We start from the raw sequence: 27524 nt of genomic DNA on the forward strand, positions 1-27524 counted from the left end.
GAACCCAGAAGTTCACTTAGAAAATTGAACCTGCCGGGCACGGTGGCTCAAGCCTGTAATCCCAGCACTTTGGGAGGCCGAGACAGGCGGATCACGAGGTCAGGAGATTGAGACCATCCTGGCTAACACGGTGAAACCCCGTCTCTACCAAAAAATACAAAAACCTAGCCGGGTGAGGTGGCGGGCGCCTGTAGTCCCAGCTACTCGGGAGGCTGAGGCAGGAGAATGGCGTGAACCCGGGAGGCGGAGCTTGCAGTGAGCTGAGATCCGGCGACTGCACTCCAGCCCGGGCGACAAAGCGAGACTCGGTCTCAAAAAAAAATAAAAGAAAAGAAAAGAAAATTGAACCTAAGTAAAATTGTGAATATGACAGAAATTACAGTGGGGAATAGAGAAGTGTGTGCATGTGCCAGACAGTAATTTTGAATGTATAGATGAGGGTTTTTGTGTGTAGCGTTTTTTTTGTTTTTTTTGGGTTTTTTTTTGGCTTTTTTTTTTGTTTGTTTGGTGTTTGTTTCTTCATTTTTTTGTTTTGAAACAAGGTCTCAATAAGTCACCCAGGCTGGAGTGCAGAGGGGCAATCATGGTTCACTGCAACCTCGACTTTCTTGACTTTCTTGGCTCAGGTGGTTCTCTTACCTCAGCCTCCCAAGTAGCTGGGACTACAGGCACCCACCACTACACCAGCTAATTTTTGCATTTTTGGTAGAGATGGGGTTTCACCATTTTCTCTAGGCTGGTTTCAAGCTCCTGGACTCAAGCAATCCTCCCGCCTCGGCCTCCCAAAGTGCTGGGATTACACGTGTGAATTCCCATGCCCATAAGAGGTCAATTTTGAATTTCTTTCTCTGGAATGTTGGCTACTTAAGATAAAATGCCTTTTTATTTTTAAAATCAAGTATTTTCTTTTTTAATCAGCTGAGAGATGATGGTGTGCAATTCAGTTTCAAATACCTTCAGAGATCTTGTCCTCAGAAATTAAACTATAACTTGGTTTTTATTTTTAAATAACTGACTTTTTACACTTATTCCAACATGCCCACAGAAAGTAAAAGAACAATTTTTTCATCCTAATTAATTATATGAGTGTTCTCTTTTTCTTACTTACAAGCAGGGACTAAAAAAAAAAAAAAAAAAAACACTTGTGCACATTTTTATCAAGATGAAGACTCTGAAATAGTCATTCGTATATAATACCTTTCCATTCAGAAAATGAGGGGGTGTCTTAGTCTGTTTGTGTTGGTATAACAAAATACTGAGAATGAATAATTTATAAAAAAAAAAAAAAAAAAAAAAAAAAAAAAAAAGAAGAAGAAATGTGTTACTCACAGTACTGGAGGCTGGGAAGGCCAGGTCAAGGTGTAGCAGGCTCAGTGTCTGGCGAGGGCTGCTCTCTGCTTCCAGGACGGCTTCTGGCTGCTGCATCCTCCTGAGGGGACAAGGGCTGTGTCTTACATGGCAGAAGGGACAGGCGGGAAATCAGATCTCTCAAGCTCTTTCATAAAAGCCTGAATCCTATTCACGAGAGCTCTGACCTAGTGATCTGATCATCTCCTGAAGTCTCCACATATTAATACTATCACAATGGTGATTAAGTCTCATCATATGAATTTTGGGGGACACATTCAGACCACAGGGGGCTTTTGTTTTCTGAATATCCGAGGGTAGGGGGCCATGAAGGAGAAAGACCATGGATTATCTCAAGCCACATTTCAAAATTATTTTGAAAACTATAATTGTCCTATGTAAATGCATGTATGTATTCATTCAACAAAAATTGATTTGTATCACTCATTGTTCTAAACACTGAGGACCAGAGGTAAACAAGACATAAAATTTCCTTAGCTGGGCACAGTGGTTCACACCTGCGATCCCAGCATTTTGGAAGGCTAAGGCGGGCGGATCACTTGAGCTCAAAAGTTCGAAACCAGCTTGGACAACATGGCAAAACCCCATCTGGACTAAAAATACAAAAATTAAATTAATGAGGCTTAGTGGCGCATGCCTGTAATCCTAGCTACTCAGGTGGCTGAGGCAGGAGAATGTGTTGAACCTGGGAGGCGGAGTGGCAGTGAGCTGAGATGGTGCCATTGCACTCCAGCCTGGCAACAGAGTGAGACTTCGTCTCAAAAAAAGGTTTCTGCCCTTACAAAGGTTAATTTTCAGTTTAAGAGCTGGTTGCCTTTTGGAGGATGAGGATTTGACTGTCTGAGAAGTAGAAGGAAATTTTGATTCTAATGTTGGGATGTTCTCCCATTTGAAAGAAAGAAAAGAAAAACTAGCTGAAACCTTTGGAAAGCACTTAAAAGCAAAATGTTTCAAATTGTGGACACTTATCTACCTTAAATTAGAATTTTCGGACATTTTATTAAAACTATAGATTTCTAAGTTACATCCAAATCAACTAAAGAAGGTGGGGCACAGGAGTTTCTAATTTGAACAAATTTGTCAATTGATTATAACATCATATTTAAAAAGTTTGAGAATCTGCAAATAGAAGCTCGAAGGACAGTCCAGCAAAAAAAAAAAAAAAAAAAAAAAAATACAATCTGAATGTACCAATTTGAAAGTTGATTTTGGTGAATTTTAAAAATATAAATGTTTGGAGGGCGGAGCAAGATGGCCGTAAAGGAACAGCTCCAGTCTCCAACTCCCAGCGCGAGCGACACAGAAGACGGGTGATTTCTGCATTTTCAACTGAGGTACTGGGGTCATCTCACTAGGGAGTGCCGGACAATCGGTGCTGGTCAGCTGCTGCAGCCTGACCAGCGAGAGCTGAAGCAGGGAGAGGCATCGCCTCACCTGGAAGCGCAAGGGGGAAGGGGATCCGTTTTCCTAGCCAGGGGAACTGAGACACACAACACCTGGAAAATCGGGTAACTCCCACCCCAATACTGCGCTGTAAGCATACAGGCACACCAGAATATATCCCACACCTGGCCGGGAGGGTCCCACGCCCACGAAGCCTCCCTCACTGCTAACACAGCAGTCTGCCGCGATCTATCCGCAAGGCAGCAGCGAGGCTGGGGGAGGGGCGCCCGCCATTGCTGAGGCTTAAGTAGGTAAACAAAGCCGCTGGGAAGCTCGAACTGGGTGGAGCTCACAGCAGCTCAAGGAAGCCTGCCTGTCTCTGTAGTCTCCACCTCTGGGGACAGTGCACAGCTGAAGACCAACAGGGGAAGTAGCGGGAGCCGGTGCAGACGCGAACGACTCTGTCTGACAGCTTTGGGGAGAGCCGTGGATCTCCCAACGCGGAGGTTGAGATCTGAGAACGGACAGACTGCCTGCTCAGGTGTGTCCCTGACCCCTGAGTAGCCTAGCTGGGAAAAATCCCCCACTAGGGGCAGTCTGACACCCCACACCTCACAGGGTGGAGTACACCCCTGAGAGGAAACTTCCAAAGGAAGAATCAGACAGGTACACTCGCTGTTCAGCAATATTCTATCTTCGGCAACCTCTGCTGCTGATCCCCAGGCAAACAGGGTCCGGAGTGGACCTCAAGCAATCTCCAACAGACCAACAGACAGTCCTTCTGACTGTCAGAAGGAAAACTATCAAACAGGAAGGACACCTATACCAAAACCCCATCAGTACGTCACCATCATCAAAGACCAGAGGCAGATAAAACCACAAAGATGGGGAAGAAGCAGGGCAGAAAAGCTGGAAATTCAAAAAATAAGAGCGCATCTCCCCCTGCAAAGGAGCGCAGCCCATCGCCAGCAACGGATCAAAGCTGGTCAGAGAATGACTTGGACGAGAGGAGAGAAGAAGGCTTCAGTCCATCAAACTTATCAGAGCTAAAGGAGGAATTACGTACCCAGCGCAAAGAAACTAAAAATCTTGAAAAAAGAGTGGAAGAATTGACAGCTAGACTAATTAATGCAGAGAAGATCATAAACAAAATGACAGAGATGAAAACCATGACACGAGAAATACGTGACAAATGCACAAGCTTCAGTAACCGACTCGATCAACTGGAAAAAAGAGTATCAGCGATTGAAGATCAAATGAATGAAATGAAGTGAGAAGAGAAACCAAAAGAAAAAAGAAGAAAAAGAAATGAGCAAAGCCTGCAAGAAGTATGGGATTACGAAAAAAGACCAAATCTACGCCTGATTGGGGTGCCTGAAAGTGAGGGGGAAAATGGAACCAAGTTGGAAAACACTCTTCAGGAAATCATCCAGGAGAACTTCCCCAACCTAGCAGGGCAGGACAACATTCAAATTCAGGAAATACAGAGAACGCCACAAAGATACTCCTCCAGAAGAGCAACTCCAAGACACATAATTGCCAGATTCACCAAAGTTGAAATGAAGGAAAAAATCTTAAGGGCAGCCAGAGAGAAAGGTTGGATTACCCACAAAGGGAAGCCCATCAGACTAACAGCAGATCTCTCGGCAGAAACTCTACAAGCCAGAAGAGAGTGGGGGCCAATATTCAACGTTCTTAAAGCAAAGAATTTTAAACCCAGAGTTTCATATCCAGCCAAACTAAGTTTCATAAGTGAAGGAGAAATAAAATCCTTTACAGATAAGCAAATGCTTAGAGATTTTGTCACCACCAGGCCTGCCTTACAAGAGACCCTGAAGGAAGCCCTAAACATGGAAAGGAACAACCGGTACCAGCCATCGCAAAAACATGCCAAAATGTAAAGCCCATCGAGGATAGGAAGAAACTGCATCAACTAATGAGCAAAATAACCAGTTAATATCATAATGGCAGGATCAAGTTCACACATAACAATATTAACCTTAAATGTTAATGGACTAAATGCTCCAATTAAAAGACACAGACTGGCAAACTGGATAAAGAGTCAAGACCCATCAGTCTGCTGTATTCAGGAGACCCATCTCACATGCAGAGACATACATAGGCTCAAAATAAAGGGATGGAGGAAGATCTACCAAGCAAATGGAGAACAAAAAAAAGCAGGGGTTGCAATCCTTGTCTCTGATAAAACAGACTTTAAACCATCAAAGATCAAAAGAGACAAAGAAGGCCATTACATAATGGTAAAGGGATCAATTCAACAGGAAGAGCTAACTCTCCTAAATATATATGCACCCAATACAGGAGCACCCAGATTCATAAAGCAAGTCCTTAGGGACTTACAAAGAGACTTAGACTCCCATACAATAATAATGGGAGACTTCAACACTCCGCTGTCAACATTAGACAGATCAACGAGACAGAAAGTTAAGAAGGATATCCAGGAATTGAACTCATCTCTGCACCAAGCGGACCTAATAGACATCTATAGAACTCTCCACCCCAAATCAACAGAATATACATTCTTCTCAGCACCACATCACACTTATTCCAAAATTGACCACATAATTGGAAGTAAAGCACTCCTCAGCAAATGTAAAAGAACAGAAATTATAACAAACTGTCTCTCAGACCACAGTGCAATCAAACTAGAACTCAGGACTAAGAAACTCAATCAAAACCGCTCAACTACATGGAAACTGAACAACCTGCTCCTGAATGACTACTGGGTACATAACGAAATGAAAGCGGAAATAAAGATGTTCTTTGAAACCAATGAGAACAAAGATACAACATACCAGAATCTCTGGGACACATTTAAAGCAGTGTGTAGAGGGAAATTTATAGCACTAAATGCCCACAAGAGAAAGCAGGAAAGATCTAAAATTGACACTCTAACATCACAATTAAAAGAACTAGAGAGGGAAGAGCAAACACATTCAAAAGCTAGCAGAAGGCAAGAAATAACTAAGATCAGAGCAGAACTGAAGGAGATAGAGACACAAAAAACCCTCCAAAAAATCAATGAATCCAGGAGTTGGTTTTTTGAAAAGATCAACGAAATTGACAGACCGCTAGCAAGGCTAATAAAGAAGAAAAGAGAGAGGAATCAAATAGATGCAATAAAAAATGATAAAGGGGATATCACCACCGACCCCACAGAAATACAAACTACCATCAGAGAATACTATAAACGCCTCTACGCAAATCAACTAGAAAATATAGAAGAAATGGATAATTTCCTGGACACTTACACTCTCCCAAGGCTAAACCAGGAAGAAGTTGAATCCCTGAATAGACCAATAGCAGGCTCTGAAATTGAGGCAACAATTAATAGCCTACCCACCAAAAAAAGTCCAGGACCAGATGGATTCACAGCTGAATTCTACCAGAGGTACAAGGAGGAGCTGGTACCATTCCTTCTGAAACTATTCCAATCAATAGAAAAAGAGGGAATCCTCCCTAACTCATTCTATGAGGCCAACATCATCCTGATACCAAAGCCTGGCAGAGACACAACAAAAAAAGAGAATTTTAGACCAATATCCCTGATGAACATTGATGCAAAAATTCTCAATAAAATACTGGCAAACCGGATTCAGCAGCACATCAAAAAGCTTATCCACCATGATCAAGTGGGCTTCATCCCTGGGATGCAAGGCTGGTTCAACATTCGCAAATCAATAAACGTAATCCAGCATATAAACAGAACCAAAGACAAGAACCACATGATTGTCTCAATAGATGCGGAAAAGGCTTTTGACAAAATTCAACAGCCCTTCATGCTAAAAACGCTCAATAAATTCGGTATTGATGGAACGTATCTCAAAATAATAAGAGCCATTTATGACAAACCCACAGCTAATATCATACTGAATGGGCAAAAACTGGAAAAATTCCCTTTGAAAACTGGCACAAGACAGGGATGCCCTCTCTCACCACTCCTATTCAACATAGTGTTGGAAGTTCTGGCTAGAGCAGTCAGGCAAGAGAAAGAAATCAAGGGTATCCAGTTAGGAAAAGAAGAAGTCAAATTGTCCCTGTTTGCAGATGACATGATTGTATATTTAGAAAACCCCATCGTCTCAGCCCAAAATCTCCTTAAGCTGATAAGCAACTTCAGCAAAGTCTCAGGATACAAAATTAATGTGCAAAAATCACAAGCATTCTTATACACCAGTAACAGACAAGCAGAGAGCCAAATCAGGAATGAACTTCCATTCACAATTGCTTCAAAGAGAATAAAATACCTAGGAATCCAGCTTACAAGGGATGTAAAGGACCTCTTCAAGGAGAACTACAAACCACTGCTCAGTGAAATCAAAGAGGACACAAACAAATGGAAGAACATACCATGCTCATGGATAGGAAGAATCAATATCGTGAAAATGGCCATACTGCCCAAGGTTATTTATAGATTCAATGCCATCCCCATCAAGCTACCAATGAGTTTCTTCACAGAATTGGAAAAAACTGCTTTAAAGTTCATATGGAACCAAAAAAGAGCCCGCATTGCCAAGACAATCCTAAGTCAAAAGGACAAAGCTGGAGGCGTCACGCTACCTGACTTCAAACTATACTACAAGGCTACAGTAACCAAAACAGCATGGTACTGGTACCAAAACAGAGATATAGACCAATGGAACAGAACAGAGTCCTCAGAAATAATACCGCACATCTACAGCCATCTGATCTTTGACAAACCTGAGAGGAACAAGAAATGGGGAAAGGATTCCCTATTTAATCAATGGTGCTGGGAAAATTGGCTAGCCATAAGTAGAAAGCTGAAACTGGATCCTTTCCTTACCCCTTATACGAAGATTAATTCAAGATGGATTAGAGACTTAAATGTTAGACCTAATACCATAAAAACCCTAGAAGAAAATCTAGGTAGTACTATTCAGGACATAGGCATGGGCAAGGACTTCATGTCTAAAACACCAAAAGCAACGGCAGCAAAAGCAAAAATTGACAAATGGGATCTAATTAAACTAAAGAGCTTTTGCACAGCAAAAGAAACTACCATCAGAGTGAACAGGCAACCTACAGAATGGGAGAAAATTTTTGCAACCTACTCATCTGACAAAGGGCTAATATCCAGAATCTACAAAGAACTCAAACAAATATACGAGAAAAAAACAAACAACCCCATCAAAAAGTGGGGAAAGGATATGAACAGACATTTCTCAAAAGAAGATATTCATACAGCCAACAGACACATGAAAAAATGCTCATCGTCACTTGCCATCAGAGAAATGCAAATCAAAACCACAATGAGATACCATCTCACACCAGTTAGAATGGCAATCATTAAGAAGTCAGGAAACAACAGGTGTTGGAGAGGATGTGGAGAAATAGGAACACTTTTACACTGTTGGTGGGATTGTAAACTAGTTCAACCATTATGGAAAACAGTATGGCAATTCCTCAAGGATCTAGAACTAGATGTACCATATGACCCAGCCATCCCACTACTGGGTATATACCCAAAGGATTATAAATTATTCTACTACAAAGACACATGCACACGTATGTTTATTGCGGCACTATTCACAATAGCAAAGACTTGGAATCAACCCAAATGTCCATCTGTGACAGACTGGATTAAGAAAATGTGGCACATATACACCATGGAATACTATGCAGCCATAAAAAAGGATGAGTTTGCGTCCTTTGTAGGGACATGGATGCAGCTGGAAACCATCATTCTTAGCAAACTATCACAAGAAGAGAAAACCAAACACCGCATGTTCTCACTCATAGGTGGGAACTGAACAATGAGATCACTTGGACTCGGGAAGGGGAACATCACGCACTGGGGCCTATCATGGGGAGGGGGGAGGGGGGAGGAGGGAGGGATTGCATTGGGGAGTTATACATGATATAAATGATGAATTGATGGGTGCTGACGAGTTGATGGGTGTAGCACACCAACATGGCATAAGTATACATATGTAACAAACCCCTGCACGTTATGCACATGTACCCTAGAACTTAAAGTATAATAATAAAAAATATATATATATATATATATATATAAATGTTTAAAATTAACATCTTTTTACATTTAAATAATGCAAAAGTATTCAGGAATTGTAGGAAGAAATTTGCAAAACTGCATTGAAGTAAATTGAGAGGACACATAAATGGTGATACATTCCTCAAAGGAAACATGTATAATTGTAAAGAATGAAAATCTCCCCTGATTAATCTGAACTCTTCATGTATTATTTCCAATCCAATTAACACACACTTTGGAACTTCAAATTATACAACAAGAATAAATCTGAAGGCATCACATTTTTGGTATATTGCTTTGGCCAGGACTTCCAGTACTATGCTGAATAGAAGTAATAAAAGTGGACATCGTTGTCTTGCTCCAGTTCTCAGGGGCAATACTTTCAACGTTTCCCTATTCGGTACAAAGTTGGCTGTGTGTCTCTCGTATATGGCTTTTATTACTTTGAGGTAAGTCTCTTCTATGCCTATTTTACTGAGGGTTTTTATCATAAAGAAATGCCGAATTTTATCAAATAGTTTTTCTGTATCTATTGAGATGATCATATGGTTTTTGTTTTTAATTCTGTTTATGTGATGTATCACACTTGTTGACTTGCATATGTTAACCAATCACCAGTAAAGAACTTATTCGTGTAACCAAAAAGCACCTACCCAAAGAACTATTGAAATAAAAATAAAAATTGAAAAAAATCTAGTATTTAATAGCACAACATGGTGACTACAGTCAGTAATAATTTAATTGTATGTTTTAAAATAACTGAGTATAACTGAATTGTTTGTAACATGAAGGATACAGTTTGAGGTGATAGATATCCCATTTACCCTGATGTGATTATGTCACATTGTATGCATGTGTCAAAATATCTCATATACCCCACAAATATATATGTACCTTTTATGTACCCACAAAAATTAAAATAAAAAAAAAAAACCCAACATTTCAATGCTTACAACAAGAAAGGATTTTTTCCCCATGCTGTATGGGCAGCATGGTTAGACTGAGGCTGTTCCTTCTGATCTTCAGACAAGGATCATATTTCCAGTGTGTAGGTGTCAAGCTTTATGTGTCTATTGACCATACTATTCATCCCTGGTGCATGGGCAGAGTCATTTAGCAGGACATTGGATGTAAAATGTAAACAAAAATACATGTTTTGAATAATTAAACAGGTAAATTCTCATTTACCTATGATTTGGATATCATATCATATGGAGAAAATTTAAAATATTTAATAACATTGGAAAAGATAGGAAGCATTTCAGTTTATTTTAGTAGACTAGCATAACCCTGATAATAAAATTTGACAAATAGAGCATTATGAAATAATCTACCGATTAATTTTTTCACTAACTATGTAGGATATATGAAATGATTAAAATTGTAGACTTAAAAGTTAAATAGAACTATATTCAAATTCTTACTCTATTACCCAAAAATATTTTGTGACTTGACCACTTAACCATTCTAAATTATTTTTCTAAAGTAGGATAGTAATAGTTTTCTTAAGAATAATTATGAGGATTAGAAAATGATATAAATGAATTCCAAAATATTGCATGCATTCAGTGTATGTCTGATAAAGCTTGCTAATGGATGAGGAGGAGGAGGAGGATGGTGAAATTGCTGCAACAACAAAAACCAAATATTAGAAGCCTAAATCTTGAAGCATGTTATAAAATAGAGTCAACACGTTGTATATGGTTTATTCTACAAGTGCAAGAAGAATTTAACATTAGAAACATTTTTAGTTCATCATATCATAGGTGCAAGGAGGAAAAAATGCATGAACATCTCAATAGATGCTGAGAAAGCATTTTTAACATCTGGTCGTAACCAAAGGGAAAAAATTCTAGGAAAACTCAGAACAGAAAGCTACTTATTTGGTGTGATAAAGAATATCTATCAGAAATCAATAGAAAATATTGACCATGTCTTGAAGCATTTCTATTACAGTCAGGAAGAAAAAAGGAAGCATAGCATCACTGTAATTATTTTGTATGTTCTAGAACTTCTAGTCAATATTACAGAGAAGAAAAGTGTAATAATTAAACAGAAGGGCAGAAGTTATCATGGCTTACAAATATGACTGCTTGACAGGAAATAACTGAAAAATATCAGACAGAAATATATTAGAATGATTAAAGATGTTTAGTAATAAGGCCAAAAATGACAACTATTACAAAAGCAAGAACTATAAAGGTGATAATTATAAATTTTAATTGTTAAGAAAAAAATCTATGCTAACATAGAACAACATTGTGACATAAAAAGACATAATTTTAAAAACTTACCGATGGAAACTATAAAACTTGACTAAATGGTGTAATTATGAGACCAGGCATGCTCTTGGATAGAAGGACTCACCATTACGAAGATGTCATTCTCTCCTAATTTTCACCAGAATTAAAATGGGAGTAGTTCTTAATTTGACCAAAAAAGATTTATACTTTCACATTTTTTCCTATGAAAACGGAGAAAAAATGTTCACAAAGAGTGATGACGGAACATATTTTTAAGGCACATTAAAAGACACTGTGATTTAACCCACCTGAGGATGGTGCACACAATAACAGAATAAGCAAAGAGAACTGAGAACTCTGAAACAGACAAATAAAATGGAATCTAATATATGCTACAGGTGAGCTTTAAATGCATAAAATAATGAATTATTCATCAAATGGTGCTGGGAAAACTGGCTAAATTTGGACAAAATAAAATTAGATTCTAATCTTATAGCCAACACCAAAATACTTCTAGAGAAGTTCAAGAGTCAAATAAAAAAAAATAAAATTTTAAAATAACTGGGCAAGATGGCCGAATAGGAACAGCTCCAGTCTCCAACTCCCGGCATGAGCGACACACAAGACCGGTGATTTCTGCATTTTCAACTGAGGTACTGGGGTCATCTCACTGGGGAGTGCCGGACAATCAGTGCTGGTCAGCTGCTACAGCCCTACCAGCGAGAGCTGAAGCAGGGAGAGGCATTGCCTCACCTGGGAAGCGCAAGGGGGAAGGGAATCCCTTTTCCTAGCCAGGGGAACTGAGACACACAACACCTGGAAAATCGGGTACTTCCCACCCCAATACTGTGCTTTAAGCAAAAGGGCACACCAGGAGATTATACCCACACCCGGCCAGGAGGGTCCCACAGCCACGGAGCCTCCCTCATTGCTAGCACAGCAGTCTGAGATCTAACCGCAAGGCAGCAGCAGCTAGGCTGGGGGAGGGGCGCCCGCCATTGCTGAGGCTTAAGTAGGTAAACAAAGCCGCTGGGAAGCTCGAACTGGGTGGAGCTCACAGCAGCTCAAGGAAACCTGCCTGTCTCTGTGGACTCCACCTCTGGGGGCAGGGCACAGCTAAACAACAAGAGGGGAAGCAGCAGAGGCCTGTGCAGACGCAAACGACTCTGTCTGACAGCTTTGAAGAGAGCAGTGGATCTCCCAACACGGAGGTTGAGATCTGAGAATGGACAGACTGCCTGCTCAAGTGGGTCCCTGACCCCTGAGTAGCCTAACTGGGAGACATCCCCCACTAGGGGCAGTCTGACACCCCACACCTCACAGGGTGGAGTACACCCCTGAGAGGAAGCTCCCAAAGTAAGAATCAGACAGGTACACTCGCTGTTCAGCAATATTCTATCTTCTGCAACCTCTGCTGCTGATACCCAGGCAAACAGGGTCTGGAGTGGACCTCAAGCAATCTCCAACAGACCTACAGCTGAGGGTCCTGACTATTAGAAGGAAAACTATCAAATAGGAAGAACACCTATACCAAAACCCCATCAGTACGTCACCATCATCAAAGACCAGAGACAGATAAAACCACAAAGATGGGGAAGAAGCAGGGCAGAAAAGCTGGAAATACAAAAAATAAGAGCGCATCTCCCCTTGCAAAGGAGTGCAGCTCATCACCAGCAATGGGTCAAAGCTGGTCAGAGAATGACTTTGACGAGATGAGAGAAGAAGGCTTCAGTCCATCAAACTTCTCAGAGCTAAAGGAGGAATTACGTACCCAGCGAAAAGAAACTAAAAATCTTGAAAAAAGAGTGGAAGAATTGATAGCTAGAATAATTAATGCACAGAAGGTCATAAATGAAATGACAGAGATGAAAACCATGACACGAGAAATACGTGACAAATCCACAAGCTTCAGTAACCGACTCGATCAACTGGAAGAAAGAGTATCAGCGATTGAGGATCAAATGAATGAAATGAAGCGAGAAGAGAAACCAAAAGAAGAAAAAGAAATGACCTGCAAGAAGTATGGGATTATGTAAAAAGACCAAATCTACGTCTGATTGGGGTGCCTGAAAGTGAGGGGGAAAATGGAACCAAGTTGGAAAACACTCTTCAGGATATCATCCAGGAGAACTTCCCCAACCTGGTAGGGCAGGCCAACATTCAAATTCAGGAAATACAGAGAACACCACAAAGATACTCCTCGAGAAGAGCAACTCCAAGACACATAATTGCCAGATTCACCAAAGTTGAAATGAAGGAAAAAATCTTAAGGGCAGCCAGAGAGAAAGGTCGGGTTACCCACAAAGGGAAGCCCATCAGACTAACAGCAGATCTCTCGGCAGAAACTCTACAAGCCAGAAGAGAGTGGGGGCCAATATTCAACACTCCTAAAGAAAAGAATTTTCAACCCAGAATTTCATATCCAGCCAAACTGTTTCATAATTGAAGGAGAAATAAAATCCTTTACAGATAAGCAAATGCTTAGAGATTTTGTCACCACCAGGCCTGCCTTACAAGGGACCCTGAAGGAAGCCCTAAACATGGAAAGGAACAACCAGTATCAGCCATTGCAAAAACATGCCAAAATGTAAAGACCATCGAGGCTAGGAAGAAACTGCATCAACTAATGAGCAAAATAACCAGTTAATATCATAATGGCAGGATCAAGTTCACACATAACAATATTAACCTTAAATGTTAATGGACTAAATACACCAATTAAAAGACACAGACTGGCAAACTGGATAAAGAGTCAAGTCCCATCAGTCTGCTGTATTCAGGAGACCCATCTCACATGCAGAGACATACATAGGCTCAAAATAAAGGGATGGAGGAAGATCTACCAAGCAAATGGAGAACAAAAAAAAGCAGGGGTTGCAATCCTAGTCTCTGATAAAATAGACTTTAAACCATCAAAGATCAAAAGAGACAAAGAAGGCCATTACATAATGGTAAAAAGATCAATTCAACAGGAAGAGCTAACTATCCTAAATATATATGCAACCAATACAGGAGCACCCAAATTCATAAAGCAAGTCCTTAGAGACTTACAAAGAGACTTAGACTCCCATACAATAATAATGGGAGACTTCAACACTCCGCTGTCAACATTAGACAGATCAACGAGACAGAAAGTTAAGAAGGATATCCAGGAATTGAACTCATCTCTGCACCAAGCGGACCTAATAGACATCTATAGAACTCTCCACCCCAAATCAACAGAATACACCTTCTTCTCAGCACCACATTGCACTTATTCCAAAATTGACCACATAATTGAAAGTAAAGCACTCCTTAGCAAATGTAAAAGAACAGAAATTATAACAAACTGTCTCTCAGACCACAGTGCAATCAAACTAGAACTCAGGACTAAGAAACTCAATCAAAACCGCTCAACTACATGGAAACTGAACAACCTGCTCCTGGATGACTACTGGGTACATAATGAAATGAAGGCAGAAATAAAGATGTTCTTTGAAACCAATGAGAACAAAGATACAACATACCAGAATCTCTGGGACACATTTAAAGCAGTGTGTAGAGGGAAATTTATAGCACTAAATGCCGACAAGAGGAAGCAGGAAAGATCTAAAATGGACACTCTAACATCACAATTAAATAACTGGAGAAGCAAGAGCAAACACATTCAAAAGCTAGCAGAAGGCAAGAAATAACTAAGATCAGAGCAGAACTGAAGGAGATAGAGACACAAAAAACCCTCCAAAAAATCAATGAATCCAGGAGTTGGTTTTTTGAAAAAATCAACAAAATTGACAGACCGCTAGCAAGACTAATAAAGAAGAAAAGAGAGAGGAATCAAATAGATGCAATAAAAAATGATAAAGGGGATATCACCACCGACCCCACAGAAATACAAACTACCATCAGAGAATACTATAAACGCCTCTACGCAAATCAACTAGAAAATATAGAAGAAATGGATAATTTCCTGGACACTTACACTCTCCCAAGAATAAACCAGGAAGAAGTTGAATCCCTGAATAGACCAATAGCAGGCTCTGAAATTGAGACAATAATTAATAGCCTACCAACCAAAAAAAGTCCAGGACCAGATAGATTCACAGCTGAATTCTACCAGAGGTACAAGGAGGAGCTGGTACCATTCCTTCTGAAACCATTCCAATCAATTGAAAAAGAGGGAATCCTCCCTATCTCATTTTTTGAGGCCAACATCATCCTGATACCAAAGCCTGCCAGAGATACAACAAAAAAAGAAAATGTTAGACCAATATCCCTGATGAACATTGATGCAAAAATCCTCAATTAAATACTGGCAAACCGGGTTCAGCAGCATATCAAAAAGCTTATCCACCATGATCAAGTGGGCTTCATCCCTGGGATGCAAGGCTGGTTCAACATTCACAAATCAATAAACGTAATCCAGCATATAAACAGAACCAAATACAGGAACCACATGATTATCTCAATAGATGCAGAAAAGGCTTTTGACAAAATTCAACAGCCCTTCATGCTAAAAACTGCTCAATAAATTCAGTATTGATGGAACGTACCTCAAAATAATAAGAGCTATTTATGACAAACCCACAGCTAATATCATACTGAATGGGCAAAAACTGGAAAAATTCCCTTTGAAAACTGGCACAAGACAGGGATGCCCTCTCTCACCACTCCTATTCAACATAGTGTTGGAAGTTCTGGCTAGGGCAATCAGGCAAAAGAAAGAAATAAAGGGTATCCAGTTAGGAAAAGAAGAAGTCAAATTGTCCCTGTTTGCAGATGACATGATTGTACATTTAGAAAACCCCATTGTCTCAGCCCATAATCTCCTTAAGCTGATAAGCAACTTCAGCAAAGTCTCAGGATACAAAATCAATGTGCAAAAATCACAAGCATTCTTATACACCAGTAACAGACAAACAGAGAGCCAAATCATGAATGAACTTCCATTCACAATTGCTTCAAAGAGAATAAAATACCTAGGAATCCAATTTACAAGGGATGTGAAGGACCTCTTCAAGGAGAACTACAAACCACTGCTCAGTGAAATCAAAGAGGACACTAACAAATGGAAAAACATACCATGCTCATGGATAGGAAGAATCAATATCGTGAAAATGGCCATACTGCCCAAGGTTATTTATAGATTCAATGCCATCCCCATCAAGCTACCAATGAGTTTCTTCACAGAATTGGAAAAAACAGCTTTAAAGTTCATATGGAACCAAAAAAGAGCCCGCATTGCCAAGACAATCCTAAGTCAAAAGAACAAAGCAGGAGGCATCACGCTACCTGACTTCAAACTATGCTACAAGGCTATAGTAACCAAAACAGCATGGTACTGGTACCAAAACAGAGATATAGACCAATGGAACAGAACAGAGTCCTCAGAAATAATACCGCACATCTACAGCCATCTGATCTTTGACAAACCTGAGAGAAACAAGAAATGGGGAAAGGATTCCCTATTTAATCAATGGTGCTGGGAAAATTGGCTAGCCATAAGTAGAAAGCTGAAACTGGATCCTTTCCTTACTCCTTATACGAAAATTAATTCAAGATGGATTAGAGACTTAAATGTTAGACCTAATACCATAAAAACCCTAGAAGAAAACCTAGGTAATACCATACAGGACATAGGCATGGGCAAGGACTTCATGTCTAAAACACCAAAAGCAACAGCAGCAAAAGCCAAAATTGACAAATGGAATCTAATGAAACTAAAGAGCTTCTGCACAGCAAAAGAAACTACCATCAGAGTGAACAGGCAACCTACAGAATGGGAGAAAATTTTTGCAATCTATTCATCTGACAAAGGGCTAATATCCAGAATCTACAAAGAACTCAGACAAATTTACAAGAAAAAAACAAACAACCCCATCAAAAAGTGGGCAAAGGATATGAACAGACATTTCTCAAAAGAAGACATTCATACAGCCAACAGACACATGAAAAAATGCTCATCATCACTGGCCATCAGAGAAATGCAAATCAAAACCACAATGAGATACCATCTCACACCAGTTAGAATGGTGCTCATTAAAAAGTCAGGAAACAACAGGTGTTGGAGAGGATGTGGAGAAATAGGAACACTTTTACACTGTTGGTGGGATTGTAAACTAGTTCAACCATTATGGAAAACAGTATGACGATTCCTCAAGGATCTAGAACTAGATGTACCATATGACCGAGCCATCCCACTACTGGGTATATACCCAAAGGATTATAAATCATGCTGCTATAAAGACACATGCACACGTATGTTTATTGCAGCACTATTCACAATAGCAAAGACTTGGAATCAACACAAATGTCCATCTGTGACAGACTGGATTAAGAAAATGTGCACATATACACCATGGAATATTATGCAGCCATAAAAAAGGATGAGTTTGCATCCTTTGTAGGGACATGGATGCAGCTGGAAACCGTCATTCTTAGCAAACTATCACAAGAACAGAAAACCACTGCATGTTCTCACTCATAGGTGAGAACTGAACAATGACATCACTTGGACTCGGGAAGGGGGACATCACACATTAGGGCATATCATGGGGAGGGGGGAGGGGGGAGGGATTGCATTGGGAGTTATACCTGATATAAATGACGTATTGATGGGTGCTGACGAGTTGATGGGTGCAGCACACCAACATGGCACAAGTATACATATGTAACAAACCTGCACGTTATGCACATGTACCCTAGAACTTAAAGTATAATTGAAAAAAATTAAAAAAAAATAAAAATAAAAAATAAAATAGAATAACTGAAAAAATTCTTAGGAAAATATGTCTATAATCTAGGAATAACAGGTCATTCTAATTTTAACATTAAAAAGACAGGTATGAGCCAAACAAATAACTAGGGAAATATTATAAATACATAGAAAAAATGGTGTCCCTGATAAATAGAAATATATTAATATTTAATATTAAATTATGTATAATATGTAATAATTATTAATAATATTATTAGGATAATATTAATAGTATATATAGCAAACAAAAAAGAACTTCATTAGAAAAAAGAATATTGGGATTTCCCAAAAGGTAAATACAAATGGCTTTTAAACATAAGCAAAAATATTCAAACAGTAATAAATTAAGAAATATAATTTAGAAAAAGATATTATACCTCTTGTTCCTGAAAATTAGTAAAGTCAAAATAGCAGTAATTAGTTTTATCAAGGGCATGCAAAACTGGCCACTACTGAAGCAAGCATAAGTTAGTATAGCCCTTCAAAGGAATAATTTGCGAATGAGTAATTAACAAATTAAACATATGGTTGATTATGCTTCAACTTAGTAAATTAACTTCTAAAATTTACACGAAGGGCATAATTGGACAAATTCACTGAATATATGTCCAAGACAAATCATAAAATTTAGCAAGTAGCAAAATTATACATCCAATCTAAATGCCTATTAATAAAGAATTGGCTAAATAAAATACCATCAGTCCATCGGATACTAGCTTGCATTAAAAATAATGGCTCAGAGCTACTTTTATTGAAAAATGTACTTGCTTTTTAAAAACAAAATTTGGGTGCTTTCACAATAACCATGTTAGAATAATAAAAACAAAACTTAGCTATGTATTTCATACTAATTTAGGTGAAAACATAGGGAAGCAGACCCTCTCATTAGAATATAAATTGATGACCTCATTCTGAGGGCAAGATGGTCTGTATTTATTAAAAGCCTTAAAAATGGCCGTACTTAAAAAGACAATTGCACTTCTAAGATATTGTCTTAAGGAAATAATAGGACTTGAAAATTGCGAAGAGACTAGACTTTAAATGTTCTCACCACAACAAAAGTAATAATAAGTATGTGAGGTAATGGATATGTTAATTAGCTTTAGTCATTTCAAAATATATGCATCTATCAGCACATCATGTTGTACACCATACATTCATATAATTTGTGCTTGTCAATTAAAAAATAAGTTAAAATATAAAAATAAAATCACCAGCAGGAAAAAAGCGCATACAAGGATGTTCATTATTTATTGGGGGAACCACTGGAAATGCCAATAATAGCGCAAGTGCAGTGAGTTCTTACACCGTGAGGCACTGTGCTAGGCACTTTTCAGGTGTGAGTGTATCTCCTTTCTGTTTCTGTTTAGTCCAACCCCTTGAGACGTGAGAGCCTTCCTTTAACTGCCAGACCCTAAGGGATTAAGGTCTAGGGATCATGTGTGTTCCAGGCCACCCTACAGTTGTTAATCAAACTGGATGATCAGATGGGGGCTAAGCAGTTTGAGAAACAAAGAGTCACTTCCAGAAGAATGGCCTGTGGGTGCTTTGCTGCACATCATCTATTGCTTACTCTCACATACAGAAATGCAAAGGGCCCATGGCCCCTGACTCAATTTCACAGAAGTGTCCAGTGCCAGAGTGGTAAGGGGACTCATGATGCCCCCCAACTTCCTTTTCCTTTTCAACTCATGATTACTCAGTTTGGGAACAGTTACAATAACTTTACAAATACATATACAGATTTATCTTCTGTCTATTCAGGTCAGTAATATTGGAATTTGATTGTCAAGTATTTGCAGTCTTTGTTTTCTGGTTCTAGAGAGTCAGGTGCCAATCTCTCTGAAGTAGGAGGAGCCATCATAGAATGAAAATGAAGAGACTCAGTGAGGACAGAAGGCAGAAGGCAGGGTGGAGGGAAGGCATATGAGGGCCAACTTCAATAATGCCCTGCCGCACAAGCAGTTTTTATTTAATCTTCACAAGAAACCTTATATTGACAGTATATAGTTGTATATACATATGGGGATGACATATATTGGTGCTGTGCTGTATTTCCATTTTGCAGATCAGGAAAATGGAGCTTAGAGAAGTTAAGACTCTCGTCCAGAGTCACACAGTCTATAAATAATAGATCCAGTCTTTCAAACTCAGGCTATCAAATCCCAAAACCCATGGATTTCATCCCTACTCTATACTAAAAATTTTTTTTAAAAGGTCAAAAAATAGGTTACCAATAACACAGTTTATAAAGAAAAAATTTAGTTATTAAGTCTTATCTAACCCTTCAAAGTAAATGCTTAGAAGATAATCTAATTGCATGGGGAAATATCACAATACATAAACTTAAAAAATGAGAACAATAATTGTTCAAAATAAGTTATGATATTCACGCACTGAAAGAATACTAGAAACATATTGTGAAAGGTGTTGGGGTTTGGTGATTTTTATTTTATTTATATTTTTAAATTTCTATAACACCTATTAATATCTGTGTAGCTGAAAAACAATAATAAAAGAACTGCTCACATTTGCTTTTCTGGTAGCTACTATGAAAATGTCAGCATGAAGCAGGATAACTAATTCGACCTCTCGCCTTGGAGCATGTTTTCAAATAGTAGACCTGGAGATAACTGAGCTGAAGGAAAAATACTAGAATTACTGAAAGTTAGATCTTCAAGGGATCTTAGCAATCATTGCATTCAGCATCTTAGTTTTTCAGATGAGGAAACAAGAGAAGAATAGGAGAAGAAAGTCAGCACACTTGACCCAATAAATCATCGTCCTCTTAACAGAATTGAGAATGGACATTAATTCCTTAAAAGGTTTTCTATTTCCTAAAAAATGCCTTATAAAAATGTGATCTTTAGCCTCTGCCCTGGGTGCAGAATTTAACTAGCCTAGAAAAATGGACATTTTATAGAATTCACTTTCCCTTTAAATCTGTATTTAAAAAACCAAATGTTCTCCCATCACCGCCATCAATGCTGTGTTGTTCTTGCTGCTGTTAGCTGAGAAGCAAAAGACTCCTTGGAAAACTCCCCGCATCCCTCCGTCCCTTCCTCTCTCCCTCGCTTTCTTCCTTCCTTTCTTTCTTACTTCTTTCCTTCCTTTTTTCTTTCCTTCCTTTCTTCTCTTTCTCTTTCTTTCCTTTTCTTTCTTTCTCTCTCTTTCTTTTGTGTATCATTTTTGAGTAAGAAAACATTAGATATCTGTGGCAGATGCTGAAAATAATACAGAAAATCCTAATCACATATCATATTGTCACTCCAAAACAATGATAGTTAATATTTAACAGAGTTTCAGATTCCCTCCTTCTAACTTCTCCTTTCCTCTTCTCTTTCAACACTTTTTTTGGCCAGTTCTTTTTTAGTTCACTTGGGGACACAGCTACCCAGCTCTGGGCTCTCTGATTATCCCCTGACCCACTCAGGCAGGATCTTGTGGGGATGGAGATGGTTTCCACGTTCAAAATCATTCACTGCCCCTCCCCAACCACAATCTCCATGGAGTAGGAAGTTCCAGCCCGTAGATATCAGACACAGCACATGATTTGCTTTGGCCAATAAGGTATTAGCAGATGCAATACAAACAGAAGTTTGCCATGTACTGGCACGGGTGGTCTTTTCCTCTCACACTTGTGCCATTTCCATGAGAAAGGTTTCCCCCATTAGCTGATGCCTCTTCTGCGTGAGCCCAGAATCGAGAATAGATGTCCCAGGCAACATGCACACCTGAACCAAGGAGATTCACCCCAGCAGACCCACGCCTGAGAGAAAAAATAAATGATCATTGCTCTCAGCCACTAGCGTTGCTAAACAGTATCCATACACAGAAAGGTTCCTTGAAGCTGAATGCCCACCAAAGTTTCTGAACAAGGTCCCTAATGGAGGGTCTTTTCAAGTGAAGAATAATAATATTTGATTTATTGGGTCAAGTATGCTGGCTTTCTTCTCCTGTTCTGTTTCCTCATCTGAAAAACTAAGATGCTGAATGCAATGATTGCTAAGATCCCTTGAAGATCTGACTTTCAGTAATTCTAGTATTTTTCCTTCAGCTCAGATATCTCTAGGTCTACTATTTGAAAACATGCTCCAAGGCGAGAGGTCGAATTATTTATCCTGCTTCATGCTGACATTTTCATAGTAGCTACCAGAAAAGCAAATGTGAGCAGTTCTCATTTAAAGCCTCCTCAACTTTTTGTGAATGGGTGGCACTCATCTCAGTAGATATCTAATGGACTGCTCCCAGCATGGACCAGCTAGGGATATCTTCTTCCACCAGTCATATTCCTCTGGCTTTCCTGGGGTACCATGATGGTCCAATAAATGTTTAATTCTTCATGATAGTTATTTATTTTAACCTGATTTTCCTCAGATTATTTATCCCTTCGACTGAGACAGTTTATAGTACATCTTCATCTTTTTATTCCATTTTGATTTATTGCTATAACCTTGTGTCCATTTGAAGAAGTAAGACTGAACTCCATTAGACAAGGCAGACATGAAGGAAAAATAGTGGCAGAGACTGTGAGACCTGAAGGAAGAGGAGTCCTGTGAATGTACTTAGTGGAAAGAACTGCAGGCTGAACCCCCAGTGCCTATGGGAAGGAAGAGGAATGCAGATGGACTCAGAGTGAGCAGTGACCATCCTAGCAGAGGATACAGGCTCTGGCAGACCCTCAACCTTTATGAGCCCTTGCATGGTATTTTTTTTTAATTCTCCCCAGACTGGTTATCCCCTTCTTTTGATGAGTACATTCCATCCTTCTTTAGGAAAGTATTCCCTTTCTCCCTTGCATATAATCTTGGCAAGACCAAACCAGTCAACTCCAGCCTACTCTGAACAAGGGTCTTGCTTGTAACCCAAGCTTGCACAGTCGTACTCTATGACTTAAGACTTTAATTCATGCTCCCAGTGATCCCCAGGAGGAAAACAATCTGAGTGTATTCACTCTGAAGTACCAAGAAATTGAGCACTAATTCCCTCTTTCTAGACTTCCAGTGCTGCTGAGGCCTTTATCCTTCCAAAAGACTATTGCAAAGTTTTGTCTTCAATTCAGGCTATTTCAATTGATTATTTGGTTCTTATTATTTCTCTTTCATTTTCTAGAGCTTTTTTATCAAAGAAATTTAACCAATATGGCACAGATTTGCAAAAGTCCCAATTTAATTCTTAAGCTGGAATTGCCTTAATGGCATTGTGCTTTAAAACAAAAATTATACTTAAGAAAAAGCTTTATCTTGTGTTTTTATCATCGCATAATTTCTTATAGTAAACATTGTGAATGATTCATAAAAAATAAAACAAAAACCAAATTACCCTGAAATTCCACCTGAGATCATGGGCACCATAACATGGCTTTGGCCATCACTCCATGTGTCTTTTTATAGATCTCTTTGTAATTCAACATGATTGGAATGTTATCATTTGTGCTGTTTCTATGGTGATTAACACCATAGTGTAATGCAGTCTTTTTTGTTTGTTTTTGCTCATCTACCCCTGTCAATATAAGTCTATTGACATCTTTTCATAGCTTTCCCTCTACCTGTATAATCATATACACATATATTGTATATATAGCTGCATACTGACACATTTCTATCATTTTAGAAAAAATAGATCATATTACAGCATTTTTCTTTCTCACTGTTGAAATCTATCCAAGTTAATTTATTTCCACAGGCAGTTATCTTTCAGTTTTGTGGACAAGTTGACATTTATTAAACCTTTTCCACATAGAAAAGTTTCTTTCAGTTTTGTTTTTTGGCCACTAAACTAATAAAGTAATTAATATTGCTATGGAGATGAGGAGCAAATAATTAAAAACATTTTTGTTGATAATATGATTGCATGCCTAAAAGCTACAAAAGATTCCAGTAAAAAACTCACAAAATCGGTAATGGTATTTGACAAAGTGACTGGGTACAAGGTAGTTATACAAAACTAATAGCATCTTTGCTAGACTTAAATGGAGAAAAATAATCAATTCATAGTAAAAACTAAATGAAATAGATTTCTTAGGAATACATTTAACAATAAAAAGCATTTAATCTATCACAAGAAAACCATTAGACCTTAAAGAACATAAAATAAAACAATAAAAATGAAACATTGCATGTTTTTGGATGTAAGACTATCATAAAAACATTATTTTCCCCTAATTAATATAAAATGTATACATACATTTAACTCAATTTCAATTAAAATTCCAATTTTATGGTTATTCTTTTGAAGCAAGATAAATAATCTTTCAGAAAGTACAAAATAGTCTGAGAGTGTTCAAAAATTGTATAAAGCAGATGAATGGGAGAGAACCTGCTTAGCAGATGCTGAAAATGCATCATGAAGTCACTGTGCAGAAAGTAGGATGATACTCTCATAATTTTCTCTAATCTCCTCACTAAGCACAAGTAAAATTCCTACACATTATATATAAAACAAACATAAGGACACTCTGAAAGTTGGAGAAAAGAAGGCAGATGGGCTAAAGATCTCAGGACCCAAAGAATAACATGGTGGCGAGTTTCCTGGGTTTTCTTTTTGCCTCCTACACACCAGACTTGGAGCTGAAGAAGACTTCCACACTGTCAGGCTAAGCAGAGGTGCCCCTAACACCATTCCTGCCACACACACCCTCATGATTATTCGAAAAGGCTGAGGAGGGAGCCAGGACACTCATCTCTGCTGGGCAGTAATGACCTTCCCTAACCCCCACCCACTATGGTGTACATGTGGATAGCCTGGACTTATTACCAACTGGCAGTAAAGAAGTGTTCCTCCCACTTTCTACTGGAAGCCTAGGGGAGAGTCAAGATTGTTACCACTCCTAGGTTTCATTGAGGCCACCCCGCTATGCTGTCAGTGGAGGCCATGCAGGGGGATTAAGGAGGCACTCTTACCCTCCCAGTAAAAGTACTGTGACCCAAGGCCCAGTAAGGGGCCATTTTGGAACCCCTGCCTCAAGTAGCAAGAACACAGAGCCCCCTGCCACACTTACACACTCTGGGGTTTACAGAGCCTGAGTGGGAACCTGGATTTCCACCCCAACTTGGTAGCAGCTACACCATGCACCCCCTTCCCTTGCCAGAGCCGTGTCAGAAAAAGTCAACTAAAAACAGAAGGTGCAGACAAGACCTAGCATCTTATAACCTAATACCCCAAATGTCTGGCTCTTAAGAAAAAATTATCAAGAACCAGAAAAATTCCACTTGAATGGAAACAGGCAATCAATAGATGCCAACACCAAAATGCCAGAGGTATTAGAATTATCTGACAAAGACTGTAAAACAGCCATCATAAAAATGTGTCAGTGGGCAATTATGAAAAAACTTGAAAAACAAAAGCCAGAAAGTTTCAGCAAATACAGAGAAGATATATAAAAAATCACCGAGTGGAAATTTTGGGACAGAAAAATATAATAACTAAAATAAAAAACTTAATGGATGGTCTGGAGAGCAGAATGGAAGGAACAGATGAAGGAATTAATGAAATGTGTAAAACACTAGAAATTACCCAATCTAAACAATAGGGAAAAAATAGAAAAAACAAAAGGGGGAAGGGGAAACAGAGCCTCAGAGACCCTTGGGATTATAAAAAAAGATCTTATTTTCGCATGATAATAGTCCCAGAGGAAGAGAGAAAGAGGCCAGGGCTGAAAAAGAACTTGAAAATATAATGGCTGAAAAATTCTTAAATTTGACAAAAGACATAAATCTACAGACTTTAGCTGAGCAAATAGGATAAACAAAAATCCACATCAAGATAAATTATACCAAATATCTTAAAACTAAAGACAAGGGGAAACAAATCTTGAAAACAGCAGGAGATAAAAAACCTTATCTATAAGGGGAAAATAATTTGAGTACAATGGATTTATCATCAGAAAGCATGCAGGTCAGACAGAAGTGGCCGAACATTTTTCAAGTGCAGAAAAAAAAAAGAACAATTAACCCAGATTCCTGCAAACACTGAAAATATTCTCCTGAAATGAAGGGGAAAAGAACATTCTCATATGAAGGAAAACTAAGAGAATTTGTTCCCAGCAGACCTACCCAAAAGGATGACTAAACAAAGTTCTTTAAAGCAGAAGAAATGAAAAAATAAAGAATATTGAAAGATCAACAGACAGAACATTATAAACAAAAAATACGGGTAAATACAATAAACTTTCCTTCCCCCTTGAGTTTTCTAAATTATGTTTGACAGTGGAAGCAAAAATTATTACACTCTCTAATGTGGTTCTAAATGTATGTACGTGACATATTTAAGACAATTATATTCTAAACAGAGGCAAATAAAAAGACATAAAGGTAGGTAAAATTTCTAGACTTTAGTCACATTGGTGAAAGGATGAAACAAGTAGACTATGATGTTATGTAGATAAGGTAATATGGGGAGTAGCCACTAAAAAAGCTATTCAAGATGTGTACTAGAAACTCACAATAAATAAAAATGGAATGCTAAGAAATGTTAATACAATTCACAAGTCAAATAGCACAAGAAAAGATGTCCAACATCATTAGCCATTAGAGAAATGAAAATTAAAATCACAATAAAATGTCATTGCATAATATTACAATGACTAAAATAAAGAACAGCAATGCTGGGCGCGATGGCTCACGCCTGTAATCCCAGCACTTTGGGAGGCCAAAGCGGGTGGATCAACTAAGGTCGGGAGTTCAAGACCAGCCTGACCAACATGGAGAAATCCTGTCTCTACTAAAAATACAAAATTAGCCGGGCGTGGTGGCCCATGCCTGTAATCCCAGCCACTCGGGAGGCTGAGGCAGGAGAAGCACTTGAACCTGGGAAACGGAGGTTGTGCTGAGCCAAGATCTCGCCATTGAACTATTGCATTCCAGCCTGGGCAACAAGAGCGAAATTCTGTCTCAAGAAACAAAAAAAAGAACAGTGACAACATCAATTACCGACAAAGATGCAGAGAAACTAGACCTCTCATGGTGAGAATACAAAATGGTACAGCCACTCTGGAACAAGGTTTGGCAGTTTAAAAAAAAAAAAATGAAAAAGAAAAAACTAAAGCTGTGACTACTAAACAACTCAGCAATCACAGTCTTGGGCATTTTCTCTGGTGAAATGAAAACTCACAGTCACACAAAATCCTGAACATGAATGTTTATGGAAGTTTTATACATGTTAGCCAAAACCTGGAAACAACTGATTCCCTTTAGAGGGTGAATTGTTAAATTGTGGTACATCCTCACCTTACAATGCTACTCAGTAGTAGAAAGGAATGAACCATTGATATACACAAGAACCTGGATGAATCTCCAGAGAATTATGCTGAGTGAAAAAAGCCAATCCCAAAAGGGTCCATACTCTATGGTATGTACCACTTATGGAATCTTCTTGAAACACCACAATTATAGAAATGGAGAACAGATTAGTGATGACCAGAGACTAAGGAGGCAGTGGGGGCAGGGGGGAGGGGAGGGAAGTGAGTATGGCAGTAAAAGAACAGGAGGGATTCTTGTGACTGAAATGCTCATATCTTGACTATATCAGTGTCAGTTGTCCTGATTGTGACATTGTGCTCTGATGTTGCAAGATGTTACAAATTGGAAGAAACTGCCTGAAGCATACAGGGACTGTCTCTGTATTTCTCACAACTGCTTGTGGATCTATCATTATCTCAAAAATAAAACTTCAATTAAAAAAAAAAACTTAAAAGGAAAGTCTTCCCCTTTGAATGTCCTTGACTTCTGGAATGGACAGTCCTATAAGACGATGAACA

General features: G+C 38.8%; 1 long non-coding RNA gene across 1 annotated transcript in view; it reads right to left on the reverse strand.

Annotated features, from left to right (window-relative positions):
* Positions 1 to 1329: 1329 nt before the first annotated feature.
* The window catches only part of LOC115900481, a 131132-nt gene continuing 104937 nt past the window's right edge, over positions 1330 to 27524 (reverse strand). The window contains exon 4 of the long non-coding RNA XR_004060159.1: positions 1330 to 1429. This is a non-coding gene — a long non-coding RNA (uncharacterized LOC115900481). The remainder of the gene's footprint in view (positions 1430 to 27524) is intronic.

The sequence above is a fragment of the Rhinopithecus roxellana genome, chromosome 11 (genome assembly GCF_007565055.1).
Source record: "Rhinopithecus roxellana isolate Shanxi Qingling chromosome 11, ASM756505v1, whole genome shotgun sequence".
Lineage (NCBI taxonomy): Eukaryota > Metazoa > Chordata > Mammalia > Primates > Cercopithecidae > Rhinopithecus > Rhinopithecus roxellana.